Source organism: Rutilus rutilus (assembly GCF_951802725.1).
Source record: "Rutilus rutilus genome assembly, chromosome: 9".
Classification (NCBI taxonomy): domain Eukaryota; kingdom Metazoa; phylum Chordata; class Actinopteri; order Cypriniformes; family Leuciscidae; genus Rutilus; species Rutilus rutilus.
In genome coordinates this window covers 38336536-38344978 of record NC_140223.1, presented here as the reverse complement: position 1 = coordinate 38344978, position 8443 = coordinate 38336536, and the positions used below count along the sequence as shown (strand labels likewise).

The following is an 8443-nucleotide window of genomic DNA, read 5'->3' as shown; positions in this document are numbered from 1 at the left end:
AACTTGTAAATACGATCTTTATGACATGACTTGAATGCACCAATAGCTCTAGCTTAATTAGGGACAATCCATACAAACACTCTTTGCTAAAATACATTACAGACTGTCACAGTAAGAAGTTATTCGTCCTGTATCAACGCTAAAGGCCTAACCACTGCAGTCAACACCTTGGAGTATCCATGCTGTTAAATAAAAGTCTGTAGACAAGGGTTAGGGTTAGGGTTAACCTTAACCCTTAATTTCTAACCCAGACCCGGTTTCACAGAGTTTAGATTAAGCCAGGATTAGGCCTTAGTGCATTTAATTAGCTTTTAAAAATGTGCCTTAGAAAAAAGAAAAAGAAACATTACTGGTGTGCATCTTGAGACAAAACAATGGCACTGACATATTTTAAGATATGTCAGTGCAAGTTGCTTTCAGGTAAAACAGCTCAAACGTGCATTTTAGTCTGGGACTACAGGCTTAAACCTTGCCTGTGAAACCCGGGGTATATGTTGCAACTTGTATAGAATTATGCCAATGTTACCAACGTGTTGTGTTGGACAGAGGATTTACCCTAAACCAACAGGTTGTGTAACTGTGCCACACAGGGTGAAAAGCAAGTTGACATTATTAGGCATAAGATTGTTTCTAAAGGAAAGGTCAATATTTTGTTAAAGTGCAAAAGGATCATTATGGGTCACATGAATGTAACTCTAATGTCACCATGATACCAATCCATTAGTTTTTCATGTAGGTAGGTATACAGAATTGTATATGAATAGCCTACATATGCAATGTTTGCTCTGTTTAATATATAATAAGTTTGCTCTTTTAAACTGCTGTTTGGCAGAGCAGTGGTAAATATATGTTGTTATACATGGTATATATTATTTGTGTAATTTATTATTATTATTTATATGTTATTGTAAGTTTTTTTTTTTTTTTTTTTATCATGCACTGCAATGAAGACACCATTTAACCAATTGATTAAATATAACATCCAGCTTACAAATACAACTAAATAAATAGCCGTGCACATTTTTTTCATATTCTTTCTTTTAAAACATGTAATCTTTTCCTGTAATTGCAATGTTACCACATTATTGGCTGTCTCTTCGAGTTGTTTTGAGCATGATTGGCTATTCAGACTGTCATCCAGGAATCTGGCCAATGGCAGCTATGCGCGCCTTTTACTGGTCAAGTTTGAAGTTTGAATATTCGTCTGTTAGAGTGAGAGTGTGTGTGTGTGCGCGCTGCTGCTGCTCGGGAGGATCTTCAGTACTAGCCTCCTTCGGTTCTGTGGCTTTTACATTGTTTAAAACATGGATTATTTTGCATCGTACTGTTACATTTTTATTTTGAGCGAGTTGCGGGATGTAAATGGACAACGAATTTTAACAACGTAGCCTACGTGTAACGGACATATTGCAATCTGCGGAAGGTAAATAACTTTATTTTATATAAAAATACATTCTGCTACATCAAAATATAGTGTGTTAAATTGAGAAGCTAATTTTAAATGCGACTAGAGCAATATCAATATTATGTCAATGTGTCAGGCTGCATGTGGTGTAACGTTAGGCTAAATATTGTCAGCTAAGTTAGTTTTTGATAAAAATAAATAAAAATAAACCTCAGCATAGTCTGAGCTTTACAATGAGTGAACTGAGAACATTGTGTCTTTATACAGAGAGGAACTCGAACCACACTATGAAAACTAGGCTTTTGAATGATCGCGGGATATCGGCCTAACGTTAACGGTTACCGTCAAAATGATGAGTCATCATCATAATATGTTTTTGAGCTGGTGAGTAAAAATTTGCAAGCTTTTTATGTCTCTTTTAGTAAGTAAATACAAATAGCTAATAATATTGCTGTATGTGTGTGTTTCCCATTATCCAGGAATTTTGGGAATAAATTATCCAGCCACATGATCTTCAGTTGCGGTGAGTATTGTCATAGTAAAATACACGTGAAATAGAGGCAGAACATGTAAACTCTGCTCAAAGGCACACTGGTCCAAACCCTCCAGTCAAAATTGTACCTGTCTTCTTGATATGAGTTTTTATGGGCCTAGCTGACCCAAACATAAATGTCCTTTCAAAATGAAATTATTTTCAAACCTGTATGACTTCTGTGAAACACAAGAATGTTGGGAATAAAACAACATTGGAACCCATTTTATGGAAACAAATGTTCCCAATGTTTCATGATAACAAAAGAAGAACATTCTACTTGCAACATTTTGAGCATATTTTGGGAATGTTGCTAAAGTTAAAGTTGTACAATGATCTCAATATAACATTGTCCCAATGTTTCATGATAACAAAAGAAGAACATTCTCTCTGTCACGTTAGGGAAATGTTTTGAGGATATCATTGAGAGATGAGATGTTGAATGTTCTTCATAAAACGTTCTTCTAATGTGACAAGTTAACACAATTAGAACATTTTACTTGCAACATTTTGAAAAAATAAAATAAAATAAACCTCAGCATAGGAGCTTTACAATGAGGGAACTGAGAACATTGTGTCTTTATACATAACATAAATGTTCTTTCAAAATGAAATTATTTTCAAACCTGTATGACTTACTTCTCTGAAACACAAGAATGTTGGGAATTAAACAACATTGGAACCCATTTTATGAAAAAAAAAACAAAAAACAGTGAAGTCATTTCTCAAGATATCTTAATTAAGGTTATACAAAATAAATTCATACAGTTTTGGAACAACATGGAGTACCGGTAAATAACGATAGAGAGTCTATTTTTTGGATGAGCTGTTCTTTTTAGGACATGTTCCCAGGGTCCTTTGCTAAATTAACCATGGTTTTTATTATAGTAAAGTGTAGAAACAATATTTTTATGGTGGATTGATTACAATAATTTATTACCATTTAGTTAGTGTAGCAAAACCATGGTTAATGTTAGTAAGGGTTCTCCAGATTTATATAGCCTAACACTTAAGGAAAACATAAAAAATGGTCCTATGTCACCCAGATCAATAGTTTGTTAACACACATTAACACACTTTTTACATTTTCTTAAGATCAAGCATTGGACCAATGTTTACGGAGCAGAACAGGCACCAACAGAGAAACAAGTCCATCACTAGTAAGTATCCACTGCATTTTATAAAACCGTAGTCAATTTTAAACGCACAATGCACTCCAAAATAAAAATGATCTATTTTTTTCTCCCTCGTGCCAGATTTATATCTGACTTTCTTTCCACAGAGATTTTTAGAAAAATTATCATTAAAGAGAATCATATAAAGAGAAATGTGGGAGGAGCTTGAATTTATTGCCTAGCCCTGTTTGTTTGAACCGCGAGAGCCGTCAAAGCTTATGCTACTCCTATGTCATGCACCGACAAGAGCCTTTTATAGTCAACACGTCGGACGCAAGCAACTTGCAGTTTTGCCCCCACCAACAACGCATAGTATTGCATACAACGGTGCGTCGCGTATCAAAAACTGGGACGACACATTTTTCTACTCATAGACGCATATGGCGGCCGAAGTGTATGCGTAGCCTTGCAGGCGCATATGCGTATCGATGCGTTGACTAACTCTTTGGGCGTAATTTGACTTGCATATGGCTGTCTGCTGGAAGCTAGTTATTTAAGTCGATAAAATTATAAATATGGTAGGGCTGGGGGAATTAACACGTTAATCTTCGCGATTAATTTGAGATGCTTAACGAGTTTATAAAAAAAATGCAATTAACGCAGCACTTTTTTTGCCTCATTTTAATGACTTCCTGTTGCGGAAAAGGCTGCAAAATATGCCGTCCCGCCCCTCCGTGTTTGGCGATCAGGTTTTATTCTCGCGCAGCTTTCATGACCGGGTCTTTTCCGCTCCGCGCTCTCCATTCCGTGTGTGTGTGTCGGCGCACTGACACACACACACAACACTGAGCAAACATTGAGCTCTTTGCTCAATGTTCTGCTCCGTGTTTGCGCTGCGCGTTCTGCTCTGTCGTTAACGGCCCAAACGCTCCAATCATGTACCGATCATGCACTGGAAAAGCAAAGTCAAATAACGTGAAATTTCTCAGTTGTAGACTTCTGTGAAATAGCCCTACTGAGCTGGTATAGTCATGCTGACAACAATGGTAAAATTACCTGCTCTGATCACATGCTCTTGTAATAATAGCTTTGTAGGACTATGTTTTATTTTGATAATTAGAAAAAAAAATTATAATAATAAATTGTTAAATTTATTATGTTGATTGATTATTGAAAATAATAATATATTGATATATTGATGTTTAATATTATTTTAATACAGCTATTTTCTGTTCCTTTTTTTCCTTTTTGTTGTTTAATTAGGTTATTCTAAGTTTAAATATTGATGATTACAAGCTTGGGGGAAATGCAATTAATTGCATTTAATTACAGCAAATTGTGTAAATAATCAGTTACTTTTTTTAATCGATTCCCAGCCCTAAAATATAAAATATGGATATGTTTCTTACACAAACGCATCACTTCGCTTCACCTTTCGCCTTTATTAACCTGCCAGAGCCGTGTGGAGTACTTTTATCATGGATGGATGCATTTTTATGGACTTGTCAAAAAAATCCCACAGGGAGCTACAGAATAAGAAATCTTTGAAGTCCACTTTTTTACTGTCTGTTTCCATCAGTAAAATTACAGTTTTTTTTTTTTCTCTCAGAATTGTGAGGCAAGAACACACAATTGCAAGAAAATATCAGAATTGTGAGCTGTCTTTTTTACTCCCCTCAGAATTCACCCTTCGAGGGAGTTTGATTGACAGGTATTTTTTACATTTTTATTTTACCAAAAATATTTTTTTCTAAAAAAATTACACAAATTAAACGTTGAGACTTTGTTTTAACTTTCATATCAAAAGTAACCTGCTCTGTCTTGTCTCTGCGTTTAAACGTTTCAGCGTTTTTTCTGTGATCCGCAATGTATTTTTCATTGCGTGACAACATGTGTGGCGTGAGAGCGCCATGGCTTGTTGGACATAGCAACAGTAACTAAAGGGGGCGGGTCTTTGCAAATTGCATTAACCATGGCTGCCTGTTAATTATCACTGGACTACTTCGCTCTCGCATCTCCCAAAAGTAAATTTTTTTTTGTTTTCTTGATTCCATTTGAATGGTTTAATTAAATTGCTATAACCAATTATTTAAAATGTAATGATTTAAGCAAAACGTTCTTCAAAGGTTAAACCAAACTTTTATTTGACGGATTGCCGTGTAGACCTTTGAGTTTCTCTGTGTTTTATGATATGATGATAGTTTTTCTCAAATGAAGCTAAAATGCTGCTGAAGTGACTCTCAGAGCAGCTGTATTGATGAAGTGCATTAATGTTCTCATATAGAAACGACAGCAAAAAGAAATAAGCCAGAATTGCTTTTTTTTCTCAGGTTTTACTAATTTATCCTGTGATTCTGACTTTCAAACGGCCAATTGCGAGTTTATATCTTGCACTTCTGAGAAAAAAAAGTTTGAATTGTGATTCGCAATTACCTTTTTAAAAAATTGTATTCCATGGCGGAAACAAGCTTTCATACGCACAGACAGTAGCTCACATTTAACATGCAGATTGTGCGCACACAGAAACCTACTGGAGCACAAAAAGTTAGTGTCAACACTGTCCTGTGATTTCTCAATAAGAAACAGAAGTTATAGCATATTTTTCTTTCTGCTTTTGAAGTAACTAAAACTTACAGCTTAGCTAATAGCAAAGAGACGATTCACAGGTATGATTAAATCACACTAGAAATTGTTCTATCTCAAATGCAGTACTACTTTATCTGTATCTGATTTAAAACAAGCAGAAATCTGTAAGAAATGTAACAATCCATAGACAATATAACTGATGAAAATGAGCTGTTACATCAGAGCAAAAGCATCGTGGGCAGTGCTGTGACATGCTGCAGCTGTGCTCAAGGCTACCTGAGTTCGAGGTTCACACTTCTCAAGCCAAGTTTGTAGTTTGTTAAAATAATTTAGCCTCTAGTTGTGTTATTAAAGGGATACTCCACTTTTTTTGGAAATAGGCTCATTTTACAACTCCCCCAGAGTTAAACAGTTGAGTTTTACCGTTTTCGAATCCATTCAGCCGAGTTTCTGATATTTGGAAGAATATCAGTAACCAGACAGTTTCTGGTCTCATTGACTTCCATAGTAGGAAAAAATATATACTATGGAAGTCAATGAGACCAGAAACTGTCTGGTTACTGACATTCTTCTAAATATCAGAAACTCGGCTGAATGGATTAGAAAACGGTAAAACTCAACTGTTTAACTCTGGGGGAGTTGTAAAATGAGCCTATTTCCAAAAAAAGTGGAGTATCCCTTTAACATGTATATAATGGATTAAGTATATGTTTTAAATTACAGAAACAAAATAGATACTCATAAGGTATCATATTTATACTTTTAAATAAACTAATCTAATTAATTTCTGATTAATAATTAGGCTGGCTAATTTTGAAAGTTTTCAAAGTCAATATTGCTTGTGATCTTAATATGTAATATGTATTTGTATTATTTTTGTTTACACTGTTGCATGATCTTCTTTTATAGGCTATGAGGAAAAACTCTACCATGCACACAGAGAATGGAGCTCAATTCTGCTAACTGGGATAGCAGCTGAAAAAGAAGAAGAGAAGAACAGTAGAACACCTATTAATGCAGATGACTTTATTCTTTTTCTGCAAGAACCAAGACAACCAAAGACTGATGATGAGCGCTCTGAGCAAACAGCAGTCAAGACGTGTGATTGCACATTGGACTTTACTGAGTTCTTCATTTAATGTTGGGCATCTACTGTACGCAGAACTTCTAATAATTTATGTGAATGCCATTCATAAACCTGTTAGATTTTTGTTTTATTTTAGAGATTAATAAAATTGTATGTTTTAACAATGTTATAGCTAAGCATTTTTTATGTTTAAGAGAACATTTTGGGAACAAAAATAAAACTTCCCACTAAAAAATTTATAAGAATGTTAAGTAGTATTTTTAAGAGTATTTTTAGAGAATGTTATCCTAACTTTTAGAAGAACGTTCTAAGAATAAAAATAAAACTTCCTGCTAAAAACTTTATAAGAATAAAGGGATAATGTTCTAAAAATGTTATGATTAAACATTTATAGAAGGTCATCATCACAAAACATTTTTAGAGTGTTCTTAGAGAATGTTATCCTACCTTTTAGGAGAAATAATGTTCTAACAATATTATTATTAAACATTTTTATAATGTTGTAAAAACAAATGTTATCTGAACTTTTAAAAGAACATTCTGGGAACAAAAATAAAAACACCCCCTGAAAACTTTCTTAGAACGTTAGAGAATAATGTTGTAAGAATGGTACACCTAAACATTTTAATAATGTTTTTAAATAATGTTATCCGAACATTTAAAAAAACATTCTGGGAACAAAAATAAAACTACCCGCTGAAAACGTTCTATGAACATTAGAGAATAATGTTATAAGAACGTTATTACTAAACATTTTAATAATGTTTTTAAAAAAATGTTATCCGAACATTTATAAGAACATTCTGGGAACAAAAATAAAACTACACGCTAAAAACATTATAAGAACGTCAGAGAATAATGTTATAAAAATGTTACTACTAAACATTTTAATAATGTTTTTAGAAAATGTTCTCTAAACATTTAAAAAAAACATTCTGGGAACACAAATAAAACTACCCGCTGAAAACGTTCTGAGAAAATTAGAGAATAATGTTAAAAGAATGTTACTACTAAACATTTTAATAATGTTTTTAAAGAATGTTCTCCAAACTTTTAAAAGAACATTCTGAGAACAAAACTAAAACAAGCCGCTGAAAACATTTATAGAACAATACATGCTAATGTTCTTAGAACATTTTTAGAACAAAAAATTTCTAGCTGGGAGGGCATAATGGTTTTTAAATGATAGTTTCAGTATTTACAATATTAGGAATATACTTTTTTAATATTCCTAATAAAATCTGATACCTAAATGAGACATATAAGAGAATCACCATTTAATATCCTTAGTATCCTGAGCTTAGAGAAACCTCTGTCAGAGCCATTGCCTTGTGGGCAGCACATCAACATCGAGACACAACTGCACGAGTTCGAGTCCCAGCTAAAGGTACTTTCCTGCTCCTGTTCCCTTCTCACCTTTCCCATTGTTTCCTCTCCATTAAAGGTGAAAAACCCCAATGTCATAAAAATAATAATAAAAAAGAGCAACCTCTGCAAGACAATAGATCTCCCATGGTGTTCACAGCCCATTATAATTTTGGACTCTCTTCTCTCAGAACTTTCTCATGTCTCAGTTGTGTCTAGCAATAAATAATGGTTTATTCTACCACATTCTCTGTTTTTGACTATTTTTCTATAAATTATTTCTCGTCTCATTTGTATCTATTTTTATTTGTCCTGAGGGATTTTTGGAAAAACATCTGAAATGCTGTTGATAC

General features: G+C 33.8%; 1 long non-coding RNA gene across 1 annotated transcript; it reads left to right on the top strand.

The window, feature by feature from the left end:
* Positions 1-993: 993 nt before the first annotated feature.
* LOC311296850 lies at positions 994-6894 on the top strand. Its single transcript, XR_014628721.1, has 5 exons — positions 994-1423; positions 1673-1789; positions 1885-1928; positions 3033-3097; positions 6548-6894. It is a non-coding gene; the product is annotated as an uncharacterized lncRNA (long non-coding RNA).
* The last annotated feature ends 1549 nt before the right edge of the window (positions 6895-8443 follow it).